This window comes from Neoarius graeffei, chromosome 2 (genome assembly GCF_027579695.1).
Source record: "Neoarius graeffei isolate fNeoGra1 chromosome 2, fNeoGra1.pri, whole genome shotgun sequence".
NCBI classification, from domain to species: Eukaryota; Metazoa; Chordata; class Actinopteri; order Siluriformes; family Ariidae; genus Neoarius; species Neoarius graeffei.
The window spans coordinates 116,732,530-116,758,704 of record NC_083570.1 but is presented as its reverse complement, the minus strand read 5'-3'; the positions used below and the strand labels follow the sequence as shown (position 1 = coordinate 116,758,704).

General features: G+C 42.5%; 1 protein-coding gene across 2 annotated transcripts in view; it reads left to right on the top strand.

The window, feature by feature from the left end:
* The window catches only part of LOC132882145 (butyrophilin subfamily 1 member A1-like), a 64,702-nt gene that overhangs the window by 37,965 nt on the left and 562 nt on the right, over nucleotides 1–26,175 (top strand). The window lies entirely within an intron of this gene.

The following is a 26,175-nucleotide window of genomic DNA, read 5'->3' as shown; positions in this document are numbered from 1 at the left end:
TACATCAACTCTCCCAAAAGCATGTGGGAAAATGTGTTATGGTCTGATAAAACCAAGATTGAACTTTTTGGCCACAATTCCAAAAGGTATGTTTGGCGCAAAAACAACATTGTGCATCACCAAAAGAACACCATACCCACGGTGAAGCATGGTGGTGGCAGCATCATGTTTTGGGGTTGTTCTTCTTCAGCTGGAACAGGGGCTTTAGTCAAGGTGGAGGAAATTATGAACAGTTCTAAATACCAGTCAGTTTTGGCCCAAAACCTTCAGGTGTCTGCTAGAAAGCTGAAGATGAAGAGGAATTTCATCTTTCAGCATGACAATGACCCCCAAAAAAGTTTTGGAATGGCCCAGCCAGAACCCAGACCTAAATCCAATTGAAAATCTGTGGGGTGACCTGAAGAGGGCTGTGCACAAGAGATGCCCTCGCAATCTGACAGATTTGGAGTGTTTTTGCAAGGAAAAGTGGGCAAATATTGCCAAGTCTAGATGTGGCAGGCTTATCGACTCCTACCCAGAAAGACTGAATGCTGTAATTAAATTAAAAGGTGCTTCAACAAAGTATTAGTTTAAAGGTGTGCACACTTATGCAACAAGCTTATTGTATGTTTTTTTTTTCTTTTTTATGTTTTTCCCCCTCAGGGATTTGTTTGTTTTTCTATTGAATTGTACAGGTCATAGATCACATTAAAGGTGGGAAAAGTTTTGAAATTATTTGCCGTGGTCTCTTTTTTTTTTAAATCAGAAAAACCTATCATGTGTGTGTGTGTGTGTGTGTATGTGTGAGAATTTTTTTTTTATCCACATTCACTGATATGAGCAATCACGCACTGTGATTGGCTACTCTACTACTAGGATATCAGCTCATATACTGTGAGTAGACAAAAAACAAAATGACAGAACATCAATTCAGATATATCATTTTGTTATCAAGTATTTAAAAGAAACAGAAATAGCTAAAAGTATATAGTTCTCTCCAGTGATGGGAATAACGGCGTTAGAAATAAACGGCGTTACTAACGGCGTTACTTTTTTTAGTAACGAGTAATCTAACTAATTACTTTTTACATCGTTATAACGCCATTCCCGTTACTTACAATAAAATGCTCTGCGTTACTTTATTAAAGCTGTTTTCATCTGGCACGCTGCTCGCTCAGCCTTTCTTTACTCTGCTTTAGTGTGGGGCGGGGAGATGCGAGACAACGGCATAGTCAGCCAATCAGAGTAGATTTGGACAACATACGTAGGTAGGCCACGCCTACTACACTACTGCGCACTCTTTCAATCGGAAGACCCAGCGATGGCGAGCGGTCAGCCCAGCACTGCGCTTTCACACTGGAAATACAGACATTACTATTCATTACTTGAAATAAAAGGCAAAAATGTCTACGTGCAATGCACATTATGTCGAGGAACAAAGCGTTTGTCCTCGTCAGTGGCCAGTAATTAGTAACAATTTTAATAACTACAAAAATATATTATATTTGATAGATGTCTTATCTCACATTGCCCCACAAAAATATTAATATAGTGTAGATAACATTACTAACTGGTTCTGTTAATTGTCCATTTTGGTCATTAAACACATTTAACATTCACTTTTATTATGATTACACTAATTGAATTTGGTGGGTTTTTTTTTTTTTGGGGGGGGGGACACAAAATGTAACGGAATAATTACTTTCCCTGGTAATTAGTTACTTTTATGACAAAGTAACTCCGTTACTAACTCCGTTACTTTTTGGGAAAAGTAACTAGTAACTATAACTAATTACTTTTTGAAAGTAACGTGCCCAACACTGGTTCTCTCCCCCCCTCCCCAATGTCTCCTGTTCCACACTCCAGCCCAGTTGGTGGTGCCAAACCACCAAATACCCTAAAGAAGGAGAAAATGGCAGACCATGTTACTGAACCAACTGGGGATGAAATAAAAACTCTACCTCGAAAACAAAACCTCAAAAAATACAAAAAAGCAACAAAATATGTAATAAAAGTATTTGATGACAAGAACGTATTTTTTATTTTTCAAGAATTATGATAGCATTTTTCACAAAATGCTACTGTTATTTTCCCTGTTTGTTGACATTCTAAGCAAAAGTGATTTTGGCAGACATTTTATATGTGTCATACCTATGAGCTGTGGCGCATGTATCAGATGGACTCTCAGGCGCGCCAAGCAGACTCTCGCATGTGCGCAATTAACGATGCATACTGTCAGCAGCAATCAGGCGTGCAATCAGTGTGCCTATATAAAGACTGAAAACACACTCACATCACGAAGTACTGAGTTGTTAGTCACACTTTACCAAACCATATTTTTCTATTGGTCTCCTGGTTTCCTGCTTCCTGTTCCTGGCTTTTGATTCTGCTTTTGTGGCTGCCAGTGGCACTGGGTCACTAGTGTTTATTGATGATGTGAAACAGGACAGAAGCAGCCGGATGAATTCTGAGGTATTCAGAGACATACTGTGTGCTCAAATCCAGCCAAACTGATTGGTCGGCGTTTCATAATACAGATGGACAATGACCCAGAACATAAAGCCAAAGCAACCCAGGAGTTTACTAAAGCAAAGAAGTGGAATATTCTTGAATGGCCAAGTCAGTCACCTGATCTCAACCCAATTGAGCATGCATTTCACTTGTTAAAGACTAAACTTCAGACAGAAAGGCCCACAAACAAACAGCAACTGAAAACCGCTGCAGTAAAGGCCTGGCAGAGCATTAAAAAGGAGGAAACACAGCGTCTGGTGATGTCCATGAGTTCAAGACTTCAGGCAGTCATTGCCAACAAAGGGTTTCACCTGAGCCAAGTATCTGGTGCCACATCGACTCAGAGTTGCGTGCTGATGACCTGGCACCCAACATCAGGCCCTCATCCCCAGGGCCAGGAAGAATGGATTTTCGCTCCCGGAGGGAGCTTTATGGGGGGGAGGGGTCAGTCATGCACACTTTGGCGCATGCACCAGTTGAACTCTCAGGCATGCTCTGGACTGTGTGCGCACCAAGCAGACTCTCACACGCGCATTGTTAATCATGCACACCTGTACGGGATCAAGGTGCATCAGTGTGCCTATTTAAAGACTAAGCAGATGCACACTTAGTCTCCTCCACTGGCACTGTGTCAGCCTCTGGGAGGAGCTCAGGAGCGATGACCTCCTCTGCTGCCGCTGCATCAGCCTCTGACGTACAGTGCTCAGTGTAAATGAGTACACCCCCTTTGAAAAGTAACATTTTAAACAATATCTCAATGAACACAAACAATTTCTAAAATGTTGAAAAGACAAAGTTTAATATAAGATCTGTTTAACTTATAACGGGAAAAAGTAAGGTTAATAATATAACTTGGATTACACATTTTTCAGTTTTACTCAAATTAGGGTGGTGCAAAAATGAGTGCACCCCACAACAAAAACTACTACATCTAGTACTTTGTATGGCTTCCATGATTTTTAATGCGTGTGTATGTCTGTGTGTGTGTGTATATATATATATATATATATATATATATATATATATATATATATATATCAGTGGCGGCTGGCTTTTGTAAAAGTGAGGGAGGAAGGAATGCTTGGTTGAAGGTCACGGGCCCCAATGCGACCGCACCTGCTGGACCGGCTATAGTTACACGCACGGGTTGAGTTGATAATAGTTTTTCCTGAATAATTCATTAACATCCTTTCCACGGTGTCAAACAACTGGCAACAGTCAACAAGTAAAAGAACAACAATAACATTATTTCACAACTATTTACATGGGATATAGCCGTGTTTAAGACAAACATTGATGTTAAGGAATGATTCAGGCCAACTGATTGAGGCTCCCTATTTATATATCAAGTCAATTCTCCGTGCTGTCTGATTTGCAAATCTATCTGTGATCTGATCGTACCATGCTGGATCTTTTTGGAGTGTCTTGAGAATCTTTTTTTCAATTGAAATAATGGCCAGATGTTTTAATCTCTCCTGCCCCATTGCGTTGCGTGTACGTTTTAATTCTCTTGAGGCACGAAAAACTCCTTTCAACCCCTGCAGAGGTTGCGCCAATTGTTCCAATCAGGGACATGAGCCTGTACAACTGTGGCATCGCCCCATCAAGACCGTTGGACTTCATGAAGCCAAGGGCATCGCAAAGTTTTCTTGATGAATTTATTTCTGCATTGTGATAAAAATGCTGCAGTTCGATTCTCAGCTTTTCTTGATCAAAAAGGTGGCCATATGTCTCCATCAAATTTGACAGTAGCTGCATAGGAAATGATATTTTGAACGAGTCGAATTTCGCCGCATCCAAAAGCTCCATGAAGCGCAAGCGGTCGAGGTGTTGAAAGCGCTGAGTTATTTGAGTGCGCAAGTTGTCGTGGATGGAATCATAAAGTGCTCTGTAGGACTGACGGGGATTAAGCAGCCTTCTTTTGACCCTGTGAGACAAGTCAGGGTCTTCTGTTAGAGAGGCAGCCCTGGCGTAGATTTTGTCAAAGGCGCTCTGTACTTTTAGCTCATCCAATATTTGCAGGAGATTCTCTATTCGCCGTTTGCAAAAGGCGACATCCATGGATTTGTGCTGCAAGATGTCAAACACCACGTCAGTGTGCGAAAACAACTGCTCAAAAGTGAAGAGTAAAAACGCAAATTCAAACTCTTGCATTTTCGACCTCAAACCATCAGCTAAACGTATTGTCTCATCATCCATCATTGGGCGCTCAGTAATGTTCTCGAAAATCTGAAGTAGTTCGTCATAATTTGAAGCAACCGTGTTCACGACCCTAGAGGAAAAGTTCCAGCGAGTGGGAGCGCTCCGGGGAATGCGGGCGCAACTGAACTCCTCGAGTAAAGAAACCCTCTTGCTGGACTTGGAGAAAAAAGACATGAAGCCACTCAAGTGAGCAAAGAAGTATTTTGCTTGGGGAATGGTCTTAACACCCTGACTTAAAACTAGGTTTAAGCGATGTGCATAGCAGTGGACAAATGTTGCACAGGCAGCCAATTCTCTCACTTTAGCCTGAAGGCCATTCAAGTCCGAGGCCATGACCGCGGCACCATCGTAAGTCTGAGCGACAAGTTTATCCTTGAAATTGAAACCTGACAACTCAGTCTGCACGAAATCGAACAAGGATTGTGCACTGCGACCACTGGACACATCAAAAAATCCTAGAAAGCGTTCCTGAATTGTACCTTGATTATCGACATAGCGCAAGATGACAGACAGCTGTGAATGACAGCTTATGTCTGTGGTCTCGTCGATTTGCCACGAGAAGAAGGGTGCTGTGTTAAGTTGCTTTTGGATTTCTGAATTAACTGAACCAGCTATAGCGGATATTAGATCATTCTGGATTGTTTTTGACATGCCTGTGAAGACAGTCGAACTTTCCAGATGCTCTGCCAGAACACGATCATAGCGAGCAATAACCTCCGCTAGCTCCCTGTAATTGCCCTTATTGTCTGAATTCCCCCCTTCTTCATGTCCCCTCAGTGACAACTCTTGCATGCCTAGGTAGGCTGTTGCATCTATCAGACGTTTTAATACCTCTCTATTGCGACTCACTTTAGCATTGTGCTGCTGGATTTGCAGCCGCACACCCTCGTCTACCACCCTATCTATTGGCATGGTGCCTAGTAAGGACAGTCGGATAGCAGCACCAACGTGGTCTTGACACTTCTCATGGCGTTTGGTTGCCCTATCTAGATTTTTTAAATCATTGAAACCATGAACACTCCACGCTTGTGATTTGGCATTGTTTATTAGCAAACAGGGCCAGCAATATAATCGATGGGTGGTAACGCTACCAGTGAGCCATGTGTACCTAGCAAACTATGTAGCATTCACTGTACTGCCTTTGCCATTGGGTTTTGTGATTTCGATTTTAGGGGTTGGTCTACCTGCTGCTTTGATGGCTAATTTTTCACTGTAGCTCAGCCCATGGAAGGGTTTTGCAAGCAAAACATTCACCACGTCCTCTGTTTCCATTACTTTATTCGTAGAATATCTATAACATAGTCAATCCACTTCCACCTCGCCGTTCTCACTCTGACTGCCGAAGTGCCCGAGTCACCGGATCTAGAAGTTAAGTTTGATAAGATAACCCCTCCCCCCAGGCAGCTAAGGCCTCTACTTATTGGTTCATTGCGCAACTAGGGCTGCAGCCTATTGGTTGATATTTTGTAGCACTTGTCAGATCTCTTAGCTAGTCCCACCCTCTTAGAGGAGCATTTTCCTCCTCTCTCTCATTGAAGTCTATGTTAACCACGAGCCGCCAGTGCCAGAGACTGTTTGAATCGGAGTGAATGGGAGCCGAAGGGAGGAAGATCCTCCGTGCAGTAATTTCCAATAGCGAGCGATAGGGGGTGCTAATGTAATTTCACCCAGAGAAACGAATATAATGTACATGTCGTATTTGGCAGTAAAATAGTAATATTCAAGGACAGCAATTCATTAAATTGGTGAAGACAATTTCAACTTTTTATTCTTAGAATTTTTAAGGAGGATCTTCCTCCCTCTCCTCACTGGAGAAGCCACCTGTGATATATATATATATATATATATATATATATATATATATACACACACACACACACACACACACACATATATATATATATATATATATATATATATATATATATATACACACACACACACACACACACACACACACACACACACACATATATATATATATATATATATATATATATATATATATATATATGTATATATATATATATATATATATATATATACAGTTAAGTCCATAAATATTTGGACAGACATTTTTCTAATTTTGGTTCTGTACATTAACACAATGAATTTTGAACAAAACAATTCAGATGCAGTTGAAGTTCAGACTTTCAGCTTTAATTCAGTAGGTTGAACAAAATGATTGCATAAAAATGGGAGGAACTAAAGCATTTTTTAAACACAATCCCTTCATTTCAGGGGTTCAAAAGTAATTGGACAAATTAAATAATTGTAAATAAAATGTTCATTTCTAATACTTGGTTGAAAACCCTTTGTTGGCAATGACTGCCTGAAGTCTTGAACTCATGGACATCACCAGACACTGTGTTTCCTCTTTTTTAATGCTCTGCCAGGCCTTTACTGCAGCGGTTTTCAGTTGCTGTTTGTTTGTGGGCCTTTCTGTCTGAAGTTTAGTCTTTAACAAGTGAAATGCATGCTCAGTTGGGTTGAGATCAGGTGACTGACTTGGCCATTCAAGAATATTCCACTTCTTTGCTTTAGTAAACTCCTGGGTTGCTTTGGCTTTATGTTCTGGGTCATTGTCCATCTGTATTATGAAACGCCGACCAATCAGTTTGGCTGCATTTGGCTGGATTTGAGCACACAGTATGTCTCTGAATACCTCAGAATTCATCCGGCTGCTTCTGTCCTGTTTCACATCATCAATAAACACTAGTGACCCAGTGCCACTGGCAGCCATGCATGCCCAAGCCATCACACTGCCTCCGCCGTGTTTTACAGATGATGTGGTATGCTTTGGATCATGAGCTGTACTATGCCTTCACCATCCTTTTTTCTTTCCATCATTCTGGTAGAGGTTGATCTTGGTTTCATCTGTCCAAAGAATGTTCTTCCAGAACTGTGCTGGCTTTTTTAGATGTTTTTTAGCAAAGTCCAATCTAGCCTTTTTATTCTTGAGGCTTATGAGTGGCTTGCACCGTGCAGTGAACCGTCTGTATTTACTTTCATGCAGTCTTCTCTTTATGGTAGATTTGGATATTGATACGCCTACCTCCTGGAGAGTGTTGTCCACTTGGTTGGCTGTTTTGAAGGGGTTTCTCTTCACCATGGAAATTATTCTGCAATCATCCACCACTGTTGACTTCTGTTGGTGTCCAGGTCTTTTTGCATTGATGAGTTCACCAGTGCTTTCTTTCTTTCTCAGGATGTACCAAACTGTAGATTTTGCCACTCCTAATATTGTAGCAATTTCTCGGATGGTTTTTTTTTTCTGTTTTCGCAGCTTAAGGATGGCTTGTTTCACCTGCATGGAGAGCTCCTTTGACCGCATGTTTTCTTCACAGCAAAATCTTCCAAATGCAAGCACCACACCTCAATATATACAGTGCTCAGCATAAATGAGTACACCCCCTTTGAAAAGTAACATTTTAAACAATATCTCAATGAACACAAACAATTTCCGAAATGTTGACAAGACAAAGTTTAATATAACATCTATTTAACTTAGAATGTGAAAGTAAGGCTAATAATATAACGTAGATTACACATTTTTTCAGTTTTACTCAAATTAGGGTGGTGCAAAAATGAGTACACCCCCCAACAAAATTACTACATCTAGAACTTTGTATGGCCTCCATGATTTTTAATGACAGCAGCAAGTCTTCTAGGCATGGAATGAACAAGTTGGTGACATTTTGCAACATCAATCTTTTTCCATTCTTCAACAATGACCTCTTTTAGTGACTGGATGCTGGATGGAGAGTGATGCTCAACTTGTCTCTTCAGAATTCCCCAAAGAAAATAATTTCTTTCCACCACAAAGGTGAAGGCTACAAGAAGATCAGCAAATCTTTATTTATCAGTCAGAATACTGTAGCAAAAGTGGTACAAAAATTTAAGAAAGATGGAACTGCATCCATCACACAGAGACGTCCAGGTCGTCCATGGAAGTTAACACCTCGACAGGAGCATCTTCTGATGAGAAGGGTTGAAGAAAATCGGCCTGCAAGTTCACTGCAGTTATCTAAAGAAGTAGAAAGCCAAACTGGGGTGACTATTTCCCATGATACAGTATGGCGTACACTGCAGAGGAATGGCATGCATGGATGCTGTCCACGAAAGAAGCCTCTCCTAATGCCCAGGCACAAAAAAGCCCGCCTAGAGTTTGCCAGGGCCCATGCTGACAAAGATGAAGACTACTGGGACGCTATACTCTGGAGTGATGAGATCAAGATAAATGTTTTTGGAACTGATGGCTTCAAAACTGTATGGCGTTGCAAAGGTGAGGAATACAAAGAAAACTGCATGGTGCCTACAGTGAAACATGGTGGTGGCAGTGTCCTTATGTGGGGCTGCATGAGTGCTGCTGGTGTCGGGGAGCTGCATTTCATTGATGGCATCATGAATTCACAGATGTATTGCTCTATACTGAAAGAGAAGATGCTACCATCACTCCATGCCCTTGGTTGTCGTGCACTTTTCCAATATGACAATGATCCTAAACACACATCTAAGGCCACTGTTGGATTTCTGAAGACGAACAGGGTGAAAGTGATTCAGTGGCCAAGTATGTCTCCTGATCTGAACCCAATCGAACACCTATGGGGAATTCTGAAGAGACAAGTTGAGCATCACTCTCCATCCAGCATCTCGTTACTAAAAGAGGTCATTGTTGAAGAATGCAAAAAGATTGATGTTGTAAAATGTCGCCAACTTGTTCATTCCATGCCTAGAAGACTTGGTGCTGTCATTAAAAATCATGGAGGCCATACAAAGTACTAGATGTAGTAATTTTGTTGGGGGATGTACTCTTTTTTGCACCACCCTAATTTGAGTAAAACTGAAAAAATGTGTAATCTACGTTATATTAACCTTACTTTCCCGTTATAAGTTAAACAGATGTCATATTAAACTTTGTCTTGTCAACATTTTGGAAATTGTTTGTGTTCACTGAGATATTGTTTAAAATGTTACTTTTCAAAGGGGGTGGACTCATTTATGCTGAGCACTGTATATACACACACACACACACACACACACACACACATACATATATATATTTTTCTCCGTGCTCTCACGGAGGGCGGTCGCATTTCTCTGCTCTCCTCTCCTCTCCCTTTGTTCCCTGCTTGTGCTCCTTTGTCTTGTCTCATCTGTCTATACTTTTGAGAGACTCTCTCTGCACCATGGGCGATTGCTCTAAGACAACGAGGGAGGCTCAGCCTCCTCTAAAAATGACGAACATCATGTAGGATGAATTGCGCTAGGCTTATGTTATAGCCGACCTTATAACATTGCTATTTCAGATCCAGAATCATAGAAATATATGTGCTCAACCCAACTACAGTGCGAAATCATTCCGTTATAAGTTTCCCCAGTTCGCCTAATGTGTGCGTGAGTTTTCCCCCTCATGACAGCGCGATGCAGCCCAGCCTCAGTGCACTTCAATGGCATTTGGGAGCTATGCGCTTGTCAATCTCAAAATGCAAGATGGTTATTGGACAAATACTGCGAAAATGCCCGCCCACGGAGTCTCACGGACTCCCAGCCTCAGTGGACTTCAATGGCATTTGGGAGCTATGTGCTTGTCAATCTCAAAATGCAAGATGGTTACTGGACAAATAATGCAAAAATGCCCGCCCACGGACTCCCAGCCTCACAGTGGGAGGGACATGGCAGTTTCCGCGAGGAGACTGGTGATTGGTGAAAGTGGCCGGATATTTTCTTTGATTGACAGCTCGTTTCAAATATAGACAGGCAACGGTGAATTTCAGTTCAGTCCCATGCGGATTCGCAAGTGGTGTGGTGTATTGTAAGAGATCAGCTTACATTTCGATTTCATTCATTACATACGGTTTCTACCAGCTTTTTTAGTTTGTATATATTTTCATTGTAAATAAAGTGTAAATATAGTGTTGTCAAGTTTGCTATCTTAGTTCCAGAAATTTCGTTTATTTGAGTGACTGAACTTGAACTTGAACTTGAGGGGGCTAGTCAGCTCACAAGAAAGCTGCGCACGGATGCCAAGCATTGCTGATTTAATTTTGGCGAAGCCATTTGCAAGTCTTCCTTTCGAGGAAAAAATTAAAATTTAAGAGCAGGGTAGACCAACGCCTCAAATTGACTTGGTGAAAAAGGTAGGGAATAATACTCGTTCCTTTCAGCTCTCCTGGTACGAGAAAGTGAATTGGCTAACAGCAAGTGACCCACATCAACAACAGTAAATAGGCTACTTTAGTAATATGTCATGGATGGACCAAAAATATAGAATCTATTTAAAATGTTTATGCTGAGTATATTATATTGGATTATATATATTTTTCTGGATATGAATTAAACACAGCTACAATTTGGAAAACATTTTTAAACAAAAACACAGCCGAGAACATTTCACACTACAGACCTGGATTAAAAGTGAAGGGTTATCAAAATTGTCAATAAAACACTTCTCAGTCAAAATAAGTAAAATATAGGGAAAGTGTCATTGAATGAAATGTGTGGCACCCAGCTCTATGTTTGGCTCCCCAAGGTCAGTGCTTGTGCCTATTCCAGAACACTCTGCTGTTACTGCTGAGGTTCCTGACAAAGAGCTGCTTTCAATAATGATCAATTTTTAAACAACATGCCACAATTTTAAAGTATAAAATGTGAAAATATACCCCCCCAACACCACCATCATGTATATTGGACAGTAGGCTAATGGGCCAAAAGAACCTGTTATTTCACAGTTTGTGACCCTGCCAACAATCAGCCAGATCAGAGGCAAGAATATGGGCAAAATTGATGTTTTTTTTTTTTTTTATTTTAAAATCTGGAAATATTGTAACCGACCAGCCTCCCCTGTTTGAAAGACTACCAGCCGCCACTGCTCTGCACTGCTCTCTAAACTAAAAAATCATGGAATTGATAAACTGGTCTCCTAACGAAATTGACACAGTTTCCTCGACGAGAAGCCTGGGTTCAGAGGAACCCGCCTGTCCTGCCGGAATGTTTTCTGTGGAGGACATTGAAGACATTTACCTATTCGGAACCATGATTACAGGACTTTTGCTGATTGGATTAGGCATTGCCCTGCTTTATCAAGGAAATTAGAAAACAGTGACAGCTGTTCAAAGCCCCATAAAGCTGCCCGACATGATTGAAGCGGTGGGCAGAGCTGTCGGCACTCAGATTGTGGCTATTCAGAACTTGAACCGCAACATGGATGACATCATGGAGAAGCTTTCGGCTTTGCAAAGGATATGGATTGATTCAGAGACCAGAATGGACAGAATGGACAGACAGAGTGGTCGTGTAAAAGAATGCGTCTACTCGCCCCAAGACCAAACAATCCCAATCTTATCTGCTTTTGCCTCCGTCAGACAGCACTGGCCTCAGCCAAGGCTGTTTCTGGGACAACATCTCCCCCTGAAGGTCACTGCTGTGAGACGCTCTCGCATTCCTTCCCCCACTTCCCGCGGTCGCCGCTTTTACCCCCAGTGTGACAAGTGGGTGCGTGACCAGCGCCATCATGGCTGCAGGAGCAGATGGTTGCTTGCTTGCCCTGGGTTACCTCTACCTCCTTCCCTCCCCCCCCTTACTGCCCACCCCTGATCCCCCCTCCCCCCTCAAGTCCCGAGTTTTCATGTTGTAAAGTGTACTTGTGTTATTTTGTGCTTATGTGCTGAGATGTTTTTTTTTTTTTAATGTTCCCACACTGTCCTCCTCACAGGAGCATAGTGTGGGGTTGCTTTTTTTCTCCTCCCCTCTCCTCATGTTACTCTGTATTTTTTCTTTTCATCCCTGTCTTCCTGTCCTGTCTACTCCCCCTCTGTCAATTGTGTGTATGTGTGTATAAGGACAGGTTGATGGTCAATTTCGCTGGTACTTGTGACTAGTGATAATAAAGGGTTCATTCATTCATATATGGTTTCACCTCTTTATTCAATTTGGAGAGTTCCTACTTCAAAATCGCTATCACTTTCAGACATTTTACACAACCTCTCACGACCAAAGTCCGTACACGTGTGCATGGTTCACAAGTAAACACAGAGCTGCTCCCAGTCTGTTTGGCTTAAATTATTTCACGATGATGCCTCCTGGCCGTGAAGGTGCGCATAAGTGAGATGTAAACAAACCTTCGGAAATTGGGCAAAACAGTATATTTTATCCGTTTTATTCAATTTTAGGGTGCAAATTAGACACTAGAAAGATTGAATTCACTTTTTGGGTCGTTCTTCTAGACAATAAGGTTGATATTCTACGTTTCACCTCCGACCGTTGCCTATGACCTTTTAAAATGCCTGGCGAGGGTCTTTCTGTGTGGAGTTTGCATGTTCTCCCCATGTCTGTGTGGGTTTCCCCCACAGTACAAAGACATGCAGGTTAAGTTAATTGGTGGCTCTAAATTGACCATAGGTGTGAATGGTTGTTTGTCTCTGTATCAGCCCTGTGATGACCTGATGACTTGTCCAGGGTGTGTCTCGCCCACAGTCAGCTGAGATGGGCCCAGCTTGCCTGCGACCCTGTAGAACAGGATAAGTGGCTACAGATAATGGATGGATGTTATTTGTGTCACACAAAGGATTTTTTTTTTTTTACTTTTGAAGTGTAGCGTGATGTCAGTTCAATCCTCATCTAAAAGTCACATGAGCTGATTAAGTATTAAAATGGTTCTTAATCCGATCACTCTATTATAAATTTGAGACATATTAGGGATGTCCTGATATGATTCGAAGGGTTTTGTGATGTTTTGGTATCAAAGTTGATCCAGCCACATTCAGATGGATTGAGATGTTTGTTTGTTTGTTTGTTTGTTTGTTTGTTTGTTTGTTTGTTTTTTTAAGTCTAATATCTGTTATTTCCAACCACAAATCAGAAAAAGTTGGGGCGGTATGTTGAAATTGAAGTTAAAAATGAAAATGATTTGTAAATAATATTTGATCTGTATTGCACTCGAAACAACACAACAGCACAGTATTTGATGTTTTGCCTTGTGATTTTTATTTCCAAAATAAACACTTTTCTTACATTAATAGCATTTAGCAGGTGCTCTTATCCAGAGCAACATACAGTATGCCCAGGGAGCAGTTGGGGGTTCTGTGCCTTGCTCACAGGCACTTTATCCATTCCTGCGGGCCCAGGGAATTGAACCAGCAACCTTTTGGTCCCAAAGTTGCTTCTTTAACGATTGGGCCATGGTTTCTTGTAATACAACTCAAAGAAAGTTGGACAGTAAAGGATTTACCACTTTATAATGTTTCTGTTCCTTCTCACAACACTTAAAGAATGTTTATGGACAGAAGATACCAAGGGATGAAGTGTTTCAGGTGTTATTTTTGTCCCGTTCTTCCTGCAAACAGGTCTTAAGATGTGCAACAGTACAGAGTTGTTATTGTCATATTTTTAATTTCTAAATTTTCCACACATTCTCTATTGGGGACAGAGGGGACAGGCCCTTTTCTTCCACAGCCAGGCCTTTGTAATGTGTACAGAATGTGGTTTTGCATTGTCTCATTGAAATCTCCCTGGAAAAGATGTCGTCTTGAAGGCAGCATATGTTGCTCCAAAATCTCAGTGTACTTTTCTGCATTAATGCTCCATCACAGAAATGTAAGTTACCTTTACCAAGGGCACTGACCCAACCCCATACCATGACACACCCTGGCTTTTGAACTTGTTCCTGGTAACAGTCTGGATGGTCCTTTTAGTCTTCAGAGCACATGGCGTCCATTTTTTCAGAAAAGACCTGGAATACTGATTCATCTGACCACAATACACGTTTCCACTGTGTGATGGTCCATCCCAGATGCCTTCGAGCCCAGAGAAGTTGACGGCGCTTCTGGACACAGTTAACATACAGGTGCTGGTCATATAATTAGAATATCATGAAAACGTTGATTTATTTCAGTAATTCCATTCAAAAAGTGAAACTTGTATATTATATTCATTCATTACACACAGACTGATATATTTCAAGTGTTTATTTCTTTTAATTTTGATGATTATAACTGACAACTAATGAAATCCCCAAATTCAGTATCTCAGAAAATTAGAATATTGTGAAAAGGTTCAATATTGAAGACACCTGGTGCCACACTCTAATCAGCTAATTAACTCAAAACACCTGCAAAGGCCTTTAAATGGTCTCTCAGTCTAATTCTGTAGGTTACACAATCATGGGGAAGACTGCTGACTTGACAGTTGTCCAAAAGACGACCATTGACACCTTGCACAAGGAGGGCAAGACACAAAAGGTCATTGCTAAAGAGGCTGGCTGTTCACAGAGCTCTGTGTCCAAGCACATTAATAGAGAGGCGAAGGGAAGGAAAAGTTGTGGTAGAAAAAAGTGTACAAGCAGTAGGGATAACCGCACCCTGGAGAGGATTGTGAAACAAAACCCATTCAAAAATGTGGGGGAGATTCACAAAGAGTGGACTGCAGCTGGAGTCAGTGCTTCAAGAACCACCACGCACAGACGTATGCAAGACATGGGTTTCAGCTGTCACATTCCTTGTGTCAAGCCACTCTTGAACAAGAAACAGCGTCAGAAGCGTCTCTCCTGGGCTAAAGACAAAAAGGACTGGACTGCTGCTGAGTGGTCCAAAGTTATGTTCTCTGATGAAAGTAAATTTTGCATTTCCTTTGGAAATCAAGGTCCCAGAGTCTGGAGGAAGAGAGAAGAGGCACAGAATCCACGTTGCTTGAGGTCCAGTGTAAAGTTTCCACAGTCAGTGATGGTTTGGGGTGCCATGTCACCTGCTGGTGTTGGTCCACTGTGCTTTCTGAGGTCCAAGGTCAATGCAGCCGTCTACCAGGAAGTTTTAGAGCACTTCATGCTTCCTACTGCTGACCAACTTTATGGAGATGCAGATTTCATTTTACAACAGGACTTGGCACTTGCACACAGTGCCAAAGCTACCAGTACCTGGTTTAAGGACCATGGTATCCCTGTTTTTAATTGGCCAGCAAACTCGCCTGACCTTAACCCCATAGAAAATCTATGGGGTACTGTGAAGAGGAAGATGCGATACGCCAGAGCCAACAATGCAGAAGAGCTGAAGGCCACTATCAGAGCAACCTGGGCTCTCATAACACCTGAGCAGTGCCACAGACTGATCGACTCCATGCCACGCCGCATTGCTGCAGTAATTCAGGCAAAAGGAGCCCCAACTAAGTATTAAGTGCTGTACATGCTCATACTTTTCATGTTCATACTTTTCAGTTGACCAACATTTCTAAAAATCCTTTTTTTGTATTGGTCTTAAGTAATATTCTAATTTTCTGAGATACTGAATTTGGGATTTTCATTAGTTGTCAGTTATAATCATCAAAATTAAAAGAAATAAACATTTGAAATATATCAGTCTGTGTGTAATGAATGAATATAATATACAAGTTTCACTTTTTGAATGGAATTACTGAAATAAATCAACTTTTCATGATATTCTATGACCAGCACCTGTAAGGCTTCCTTTTTTCACAGTAAAGTTTTCACCGGTGTTTGTGAATGTAACTCCGTATTGTAGCTTGATAAAGGTTTACCAGACTAATCCTGAGACCATGTGGTTCTATCAGCTACAGATGAATGACGGTTCTTGATGCAGTGCCATCTGAGGGATTGGAGATCACAGGTGCTCAGATTAGACTTGAGCCCTTACCCTTTATTTACTGAAATTCCTCCAGGTTCCTTGAATGGTTTAATGATATTATGCATGATAGAGGGTGAAATATCCAAATCCCTTCCTATGTTTCTTTGAGGAAAATTGTTTTTAAACACTTCAATAATTTTCTCATGCATTTGTTGACAAACTGGAGATCTTAAGCACATATTTACTCCTCAAAGACTAGGCCTTTCCTGGATACTGATTTTGTACCAAATCATGATTACAGTCACCTGTTTCACATCACATCATTATTTATTTGTTTTACCTCATTACTAGCTCTAAATTGCCCCCATCCCAACTTTTTTGGAATGTGTCGCAGGTCTGAAATGCAGGAATGGATGTATATTAACAAATGAAATGAAGTTGACCAACAAAACATGAAATATCTTGGGTTCATTCTGTCTGCAATGGAAAACAAGTCAAAGTCAATTTAGAAATCACTGTTTTCTTCTTCTGTCCCAATCACTAGTCTGTGTTGCCAACGATCAGCACGCCTAGGATCCCGCCTTTGCCTGCCACCCAGCTCACAATACACCCGACCCCGGTGCCTATTCTTGCGGATGGTGAGCCCACATGGTGGCAGCTACATGTATTTTCTTTGGGCTATGCCCAGCCAGGCCCCTGGGCCAAGGCCCGGCCACTAGATGCTCACTGGTGAGCTCCCCTCCCAGGTGTGACTCCAGGAGGAGGCTCCAGTTTCCCACTCCCAGGTGAGGTGCTGCAGCTGCCATTTCATCAGGCTCATGAATTGCTCTTAGTCTGGCCCCTCCCCTGGAACTAATTTGCCTTGGGAGACCCTACCAGGGTCTAACACCCCCGACAACACATCTCCGAGGATCACCGGGACACCCAAACCCCTCCACCATATTAAGGTGGCAATTTTTCAGAGGGGGGAAAACTGTGGCTGTTCTTTGTGCTTATGCACCAAATGGCAATGCAGAATATTCAGCCTTCTTGGAGTCACTGGGTGGTGTCCTGGAAAGGGTGTTGACTGTGGACTCCATAGTTCTCCTGGGGGACTTCAATGCTCACATGGGCAATGATGGAGAAACGTGGAGGGGGGTGATTGGGAGGAACGGCCTGCCTGATCTAAACCCAAGTAGTGTTTTTTGTTGGACTTCTGAGCTCGTCATGGATTGGCCGTAACAAAGCAAAAACCCAGGTGTGGGAGGAGTTTGGGGAGGCCATGGAGAAGGACTTTTGGTTGGCCTGAAGGAATGGCAAAGCATTCAGTGACTCAGGAAAGGGAAGCAGGGCTTGCCTCAGGCTGTGTACAGCTGGGGAGAACTACTGACCAGAACTGGGGATATTGTCAAGCAGTGGAAGGAGCACTTTGGGGAACTCCTGAACACATCCTATATGTCCTCCATGGAGGAGGTGGAGTCTGAGGACTTGGGGGAAGCTTCACCCATATCTCTGACAGAGGTCACTGAGGTAGTCACGAAGCTCCTTGGTGGCAAAGTGGCAGGGGTGGATGAGATTTGCCCTAAGATGCTGAAAGCTCTGGACATTGTTGGGCAGTCTTGGCTGACACACCTCTTCAGTGTCACATGGAGGTCAGGTACAGTGCCTGTGGAGTGGCAGACCAGGGTGGTGGTTCCTCTTTTCAAAAAGGGGGACTGGAGAATGTGCTCCAATTATAGGGGTATCACACTGCTCAGCCTCCCCAGGAAAGTTTATTCCCGGGTGCTGGAAAAGAGGCTCTGAATGATTGTCGAACCTCAGAGCCAGGAGGAGCGATGCAGATTCCATTCTGGCCGTGGAACAGTGGACTAGCTCTTTACCTTGGCAGGGTTGTTGGAGGATTCATGGTAGTATCACCAGCCAGTCTACATGTGTTTTGTATGTAGATTTAGAAAAGGCTTACAACCATGTCCCCAGGGGCTCTTGTGGGGGGCACTGTGGGAGTATGGAGTATCGGGGCCATTGCTATGAGCCATCCGGTCCTTGTACAACCAAAGTGTGAGCTGTGTACAATTTCTCGGCACAAAGTCAAACATGTTTCCGGTGGGTGTTGGACTCCACCAAGGCTGCCCCTTGTCACCGATCCTATTTGTGATATTCATGGATGGGATCTCAAGGTGCAGCTGGGGTGAGGAGGCCACCCAACAAAACCAGCACTAGGTGCTGGTCACTATGTGGACTGAACAGGAGTGGCACTTCAAGGCCCTACTGCAGGCCCAGTAAGAGGACCACCAGGTGATCCTGCACCTCATCACTCCAGCAGGTGCCCTAGCCCCAGAGTCCCCCACATCACCCTTACAAAGATGGGGCCACACAACAACCTGGAGGCCTTTTTAGAGCTCTTCAAGTGAGCCACAGAGGCATGGGGATGGCTGGATGAGCAGCGAGAGGCCTGCCTTTTACAACTCCTGACCAGTGAAGCATAGCTCGTGGCTCAGCAAATGCATGCAGACATCTGACTGGAATATGCAAATCTAAAGTGCAAAATCCTGCAGCAAGTCGGCCACTCCCCTGAGCAACACCAACAGCATTTTCATGTGCTGACACTGGAGGAGGTCGGCTGGCCCTTCGCCTATGTTCTTGACCTGCATGCAAAACTCCACATCCTCAGTCACCTCACCCAAGAGAATTTGCAGCAGGCACAAGAGTGCCAGTCCCAGCTGTACAACAGGAGGCATGCCTTAGAGAATTCACACCTGGAGATAAGGTTCTCGTATTATTACCCACATCGAGCTCTAAATTCCTTGCGATGTGGCAAGGGCTCTTTGTAGTCACAGAACGAGTTGGGGATGTTGACCGTGAGGTGAAGTGAATGGATGGGGTGGGGCATGGCAGATATACCACCTTAATCTGCTCAAACTATAGAACAAGGTGGTCCTTGTCACATTGACAATGGTAGTTCCAGAGAGGGAGGAGCTGGGGCCAGAAATTAAAACAAAATCCACTGCTCATCCCACCCTAGTCCCCAGGGAGACCACCTCTCACTGTCCCAACTCATAGAGGTTGCCAGGTTGCAAGAGGAGTTTTTCGATGTGTTCTCACCCCTGTCCGGTCAGACCCACCTCATAGAACACCACATCGAGACGCCCCCAGGGGTGGTGGTGCGTAGCCGCCCCTACCGCTTACCTGAACACAAAAAACCTGTAGTTCAGGATGAACTTAATGTCAGGCTTGAGATGGGGATAATCCAGGAGTCACATAGTGACTGGAGCAGCCGGTAGTGTTGGTTCCCAAAACTGACCGGTTGGTTCGATTCTGTGTGGACTATCACAAGGTCAATGCGGTGGCTAAATTTGATGCCTACCCAATGCCTTGCATTGATGAACTGCTCAATCGGTTATGTGTGGCTTGCTTTTATTCAACACTGGATTTAACAAAGGGATATTGGCAGATCCGCTTGACTCCCTTATCCCAAGAAAAAAACGGCCTTTTCCACTATGTTTGATTTACACCAGCTTGCCACCCTTCTGTTCGGGTTATTTGGGGCTACCACAACATTTCAGCAGCTCATGGATAAAATCCTTTATCCACACACCACTTACACCACTGCCTACCTTGACAATCTGCCTCACATCAGTCGAGTTCATCTGATATCACGATATCTCTGAATAATGAGTGATGTTACAGAGCAGAGTGATGTTTTATCCAGGGTCCACAGATATGTGATCAGCTGAAATGATCATCACCACTCTGGAAACTGAACACACAGCTGCTTTATTTAGTTCATGGAATAAAATTCAACACAATTTTAACACATGGCACTGTGGTGTAGTGGTTACCACTATCGCCTCACAGCAAGAAGGTCCTGGGTTCGAGCCCAGCGGCCGACAGGGGTCTTTCTGTGTGGAGTTGACATGTTCTCCCCGTGTCCGCGTGGGTTTCCTCCGGGTGCTCCAGTTTCCCCCACAGTCCAATGACATGCAGGTTAGGTTAATTGGTGGCTCTGTATTGACTGTAGGTGTGATTGTGAATGGTTGTTTGTCTCTGTGTGTCAGACTTGTCCAGGGTGTACCCTGCCTCTTGCCCATAGTTAGTTGGGATAGGCTCCAACTTGCCCGCGACCCTGCACAGCAGTTACAAATAATGGATGGATGGGTTGCAATGGAATTCTATGGTAACCTATGTAAGCCTTATGTATGCCTTCACAGCTGTGATAGATAAATTCATCCAGCACTTGACCCACAGCAATTTTCAACACAATGAAACTTTCCAGGGATGGAAGCCACACCCTCCCGGTTGTCAAGGTAGCTCCCTGGCTCTCATGTATTTCAACAAAAGATTGACCCCCAGAAGGTTCAAAATCATCTACTGTGAAGTGATTTTGACTATGTGAGACCTTAGCTCGAGAGTAACCTACTTCCTTTGGAGCCAAAGCTGGACACTGCAGTAAGGTTTGTACAGTTCAACATTTGATCAACCAAAACTTGTATTTTCTACTTCACCTCCTCCTCCATTCTATGATGTAATGTACACTGGAGAATTGGGGATTTGTTAGGAATTAAAGTCTGTGGCCTTGGGTCACCATATACAGGGTTAGTCAAAATTATGTCAACACTAATGGATTCTTTTTCTCCAGTAAAGAGACGTACACCATGGGTGACAGATTAAATGGTGTTGCTAGCTGTTTTTTGTGTGTTGAACACGATGGCAAACAGGTTGAGACCCTCCAATAAATCATCTTGCACATATGCTGTATGTTTTGTTTTTAAGTGTTAACATAATTTTGACTATCCCTGTATAGTACTATTGAATAAATAACACTATGTATGGTAATGCTAGGTTACATACTTCAATACCTTGATTTCGGGGGAAAAACTTTTCAGGATTTTTTAAAAATGTTCAGGTGGGGAGAGTAGGGACAGGTTATCATGTTACAGGTTTTTTCTTGTGGTTTATAAATATTAAATTGTTTTATAATGTTTGTTAAAAATGTGGGCGTGTCCCTGCATGAGGATGAAGCTTATTTTATTCCTTCGTGAGAATGGAACTGTTTTGTCAAGTCAGGTTTTGGGTAAAATGACATTTTTCTATTGCTGTACCAGCATTGTGTGTTCTTACAGTTCATATGGGACAAATTTTGACAATTTTTGCATCTGCGCCAGGATGGCAAGCTGTCCTGGCCCAGATGCAGCAAAACAGGCCCAAACCATGATACTACCAGCCAGGGGGTCAAGGGGGTCACACCAGATACTGAAAGCAAAAGTTCACATACTTTTGCCACTCACAGATATGAAATATTGGATCATTTTTCTCAATAAATAAATGACCAAGGATAATATTTTTGTCTCATTTGGTTAACTGGGTTCTCTTTATCTACTTTTAGGACTTGTGTGAAAAGCTGATGATGTTTTAGGTCATATTTATCCAGAAATATAGAAAATTCTAAAGGATTCACAAACTTTCAAGCACCACTGTAAATATACCCAAGATGTGCACTTTAATAGAATTGAGGAATGTGTGAAGGACATTAGACACTGGATACTTATTAACTTATTAACAACACCGCATCACAGGCCAAAAAAGCCCAACAGCATCTGTACTTCCTCCGCAAACTGGGAAGAGCAAGAGCCCCGGCCCCCCATCATGCACACATTCTACAGGGACACCATTGAGAACATCCTGACCAGCTGCATCACCGTGTGGTACGGCGCCTGCACTGTGTCCTGCTGTAAGACTGCAGCATATCGTGAGAGCAGCTGAGAGGATCATTGGTGTCTCTCTCCCTTCTCTTATGGATATCTATAACTCCCGCCTCACCCACAAAGCCATCAGGATTGCAGGTGACCCCACCCACCCATCTCACAGCCTCTTCAGCCTGCTGCTGTCGAGGAGGAGACTGTGGAGTCTCTGGGCCAAAACCAGCAGGCTCAAGGACACTTTCTTTCACCAGGTGGTCAGGAGGCCAACTCCCTCCCTGTTCTGCCCCTCCTCCCCCCTCTTCCCCCTGCCACAGATTCTGCCCGCACACACCCCTGCCCCCCTTCAACATCTGACATCATGTCACCCTCACAGTTCCCCCCCAACACACACACACACACACACACACACACACACACACACACACACACATATACACTCTCAACATTCATTCACACACTGAACTCAGGGACTGCACATTTCACTTTACCTCGCTCATTTGCACTATTCCACACTACCTCACCTTAACAGCTATTAGTTTTTTGTTTATACTGCTTATTTCATGTTTACCTGCTATACCTCAAGTGCATTTGACTGTTTATTTTATGTCCTTTTGCTCCAATTTATATATATATATATATATATCCAGGGCCGGTTCTGGAGGGGTAGCAACGGTAGCATTTGCACCCGGGACTGGTGTGGAGAGGGGCCCCAAAAAATAAGATAAAATAAAAAATAAAGAGTTCTCTCTGCTCCTGAATAAGTGCATTACTGAGTGTCTCTGAGCAAAGGAGAGCCTGAACATTGCAACCTCCCTATTGGCTGTTTATTGGTTGTTTGTAAAAATGTATCAGTTGTTGCCCCTCCCACGGGAATCATCGCGGGCTCGAGAGACGAGACCTGACGAGTTCGTTGGTAGCAGAACAAAATGTCTGGACACAAATCGGGTTTTCAGAAAAGGAAAGAAAATAAACGCAGGGTCGAAAATACAAAAAAGGAGGCAGAAAATGCAAAACGAGTTTACTGTATACTTCTTGGCTTAGTAGACGAACAGAAGAAATCGAGGACACAGGGATGGTTACTTTTTAAGGCAGCCCGCCGTGGCTGCGCAGGCTGTCAGTTGTGTCATTGAACGGTTACTTTTTAAGGCAGCCTGCCATGGCTGCAGGCTTATTTATTATAGCCCATTTAGTTAAAATAGTTGATGTAAAATGTTTATAGTTATGTGATAGTTGTCCTGATTTAGACTGGTGTGTGTGTGTGTTTTTTTTTTTTTTTTGGGGGGGGGGGGGGGGGGGGGGGTTGCGCGATGTTGCACCCGGGCCCAGATTAGGGCAGAACCGGCCCTGTATATATCTGTGTGTGTGTGTGTGTGTGTGTGTGTGTGTGTGTGTGTGTATCAGTGGCGGCTGGTAGTCTTTCAAACAGGGGAGGCTGGTCGGTTACAATATTTCCAGATTTTAAAAGAAAAAAGAAAAAACACATCAGTTTTGCCCATACTTTTGCCTCTGATCTGGCTGATTGTTGGCAGGGTCACAAACTGTGAAATAACAGGTTCTTTTTGCCCATTAGCCTACTGTCCAATATACATGATGGTGGTGTTGGGGGGGTATATTTTAACATTTTATGTTTTAAAATTGTGGCATGTTGTTTAAAAATTTATCATTATTGAAAGCAGCTCTTTGTCAGGAACCTCAGCAGTAACAGCAGAGTGTTCTGGAATAGGCACAAGCACTGACCTTGGGGAGCCAAACATAGAGCTGGGTGCCACACATTTCATTCAATGACACTTTCCCTATATTTTACTTATTTTGACTGAGAAATGTTTTATTGACAATTTTGATAACCCTTCACTTTTAATCCAGGTCTGTAGTGTGAAATGTTCTCGGCTGTGTTTTTGTTTAAAAATGTTTTCCAAATTGTAGCTGTGTTTAATTCATATCCAGAAAAAAATATATATTCCAATATAATATACTCAGCATAAACATTTTAAATAGATTCTATATTTTTGGTCCATCCATGACATATTACTAAAGTAGCCTATTTACTGTTGTTGATGTGGGTCACTTGCTGTTAGCCAATTCACTTTCTCATACCAGGAGAGCTGAAAGGAACGAGTATTATTCCCTACCTTTTTCACCAAGTCAATTTGAGGCGTTGGTCTACCCTGCTCTTTAATTTAATTTTTTTCTTCGAAAGGAAGACTGGCAAATGGCTTTGCCAAAATTAAATCAGCAATGCTTGGCATCCGTGCGCAGCTTTCTTGTGAGCTGACTAGCCCCCTCAAGTTCAAGTTCAGTCACTCAAATAAACGAAATTTCTGGAACTAAGATAGCAAACTTGACAACACTATATTTACACTTTATTTACAATGAAAATATATACAGTACAAACTAAAAAAGCTGGTAGAAACCGTATGGAATGAATGAAATCGAAATGTAAGCTGATCTCTTACAATACACCACAGCACTTGCGAATCCGCATGGGACTGAACTGAAATTCACCGCTGCCTGTCTATATTTGAAACGAGCTGTCAATCAAAGAAAATATCCGGCCGCTTTCACCAATCACCAGTCTCCTCGCGGAAAGCTTTGCCATGTCCCTCCCACTGTGAGGCTGGGAGTCCGTGGGCGGGTGTTTTCGCAGTATTTATCCAATAATCGTCTTGTATTTTGATATTGAAAAGCGCAGAGCTCCCAAATGCCATTGAAGTCCACTGAGGCTGGGCTGCATCGTGTTGTCACGAGGGGGAAAAACTCACGCACACATTAGGCGAACTGGGGAAAGTTATAACGGAATGATTTCGCACTGTAGTTGGGTTGAGCACATATATTTCTATGAGTCTGGATCTGAAATAGCAATGTTATAAGGTTGGCTATAACATAAGCTTAGCGCAATTCATCCTACACGATGTTCGTCATTTTTAGAGGAGGCTGAGCCTCCCTCGTTGTCTTAGAGCAATCGCCTGTGGTGTGTATTAAATTTATATATATATATATATATATATATATATATATATATATATATATATATATATATATATATATATTAGGGGTGGGCAAACATTAAAAATATTAATCGGATTAACTCAATGACTTCCTGTGATTAATCATGATTAATCGCATGGTACCTGCGAAACCCAGAAATGAATTCAAAGCCGCTTACAGCACAGTTTTATTTGAAAATATAAATGAATGTTGCATACATTTGTAAATGTAAATTTCAACTGAAACAATCTAATGAAATCAAATACAAAATTGAAATATACCACCACGGGCAGGTCATTAATGTTATCCTGCTTGATATAAAAATGAGAATCTGTCAAAAAAAAAAAAAAAAAACCAGTAACCAGCAGAGGTGGAAAGTAACGAATTACATTACTCGCGTTACTGTACTTGAGTAGCTTTTTTGTGTACTTATACTTTTTCAAGTCATTTTTAAAGAGTGTACTTTTACTTTTACTTAAGTATGTTTTCTTTTAAGTAGTGTACTTCGGTACATTTTACATCACAACCATTACTGAGTAAAAAAATAAATAAATAAAAAATTTAAAAAAGGCTAAAATGGAGAAGGGGAAATGCATGGGCGTCGCCACCACTGAATGTGAAGGGGACGTGTCCCCCTCACATTTCATAATTCTTCGTTTGGACCCCCCACATTTAACATAAAATATGAGTTCACCCAGCGCCGTTTCTATTGCTTCGTGAAAGAATCCATTCCACTTGATGGATAAGAGAAAACACAGACCACTGAAAATCCACTCCGGGTTTTCCGGGCGTTCCCGACAACAACTCACAGCGCGCGAGTGAAGTGAATCTCAGCGTGAGCAGAGAAATGTTGGTGCAGCTGCTGGAAAGTGGAGGAGGTGACGTCATCCCCATTGCAACCTCACAATGTCTAGCTTTTGCTAAAACCTTATTCTTTTGTTATCTGCCCTCAAAATTAACCCTAGGACACGTTAAATTAATATTCAACTAAACAGTGAAATAAGCTTAGCCTAATGGGGTATTCTTGATTGATGATGAATTGTTTGCAGTATTTGCTCCCAGACACAATGGACATAAGGACATTCTTTACAAAGAAGAGGAAAGTCAGTCAGAATTTCCCCACAGGACAGGGTTTTTTGTCCCAATGGAAATGTTAGTGCAGTTAGCTGGCTAGTCAATGTTAGGAAATGTATCAGCTAGCTTAACGTTAGCTATCATTTAATTCAAACCCAGTAGGCCTGCCTTAC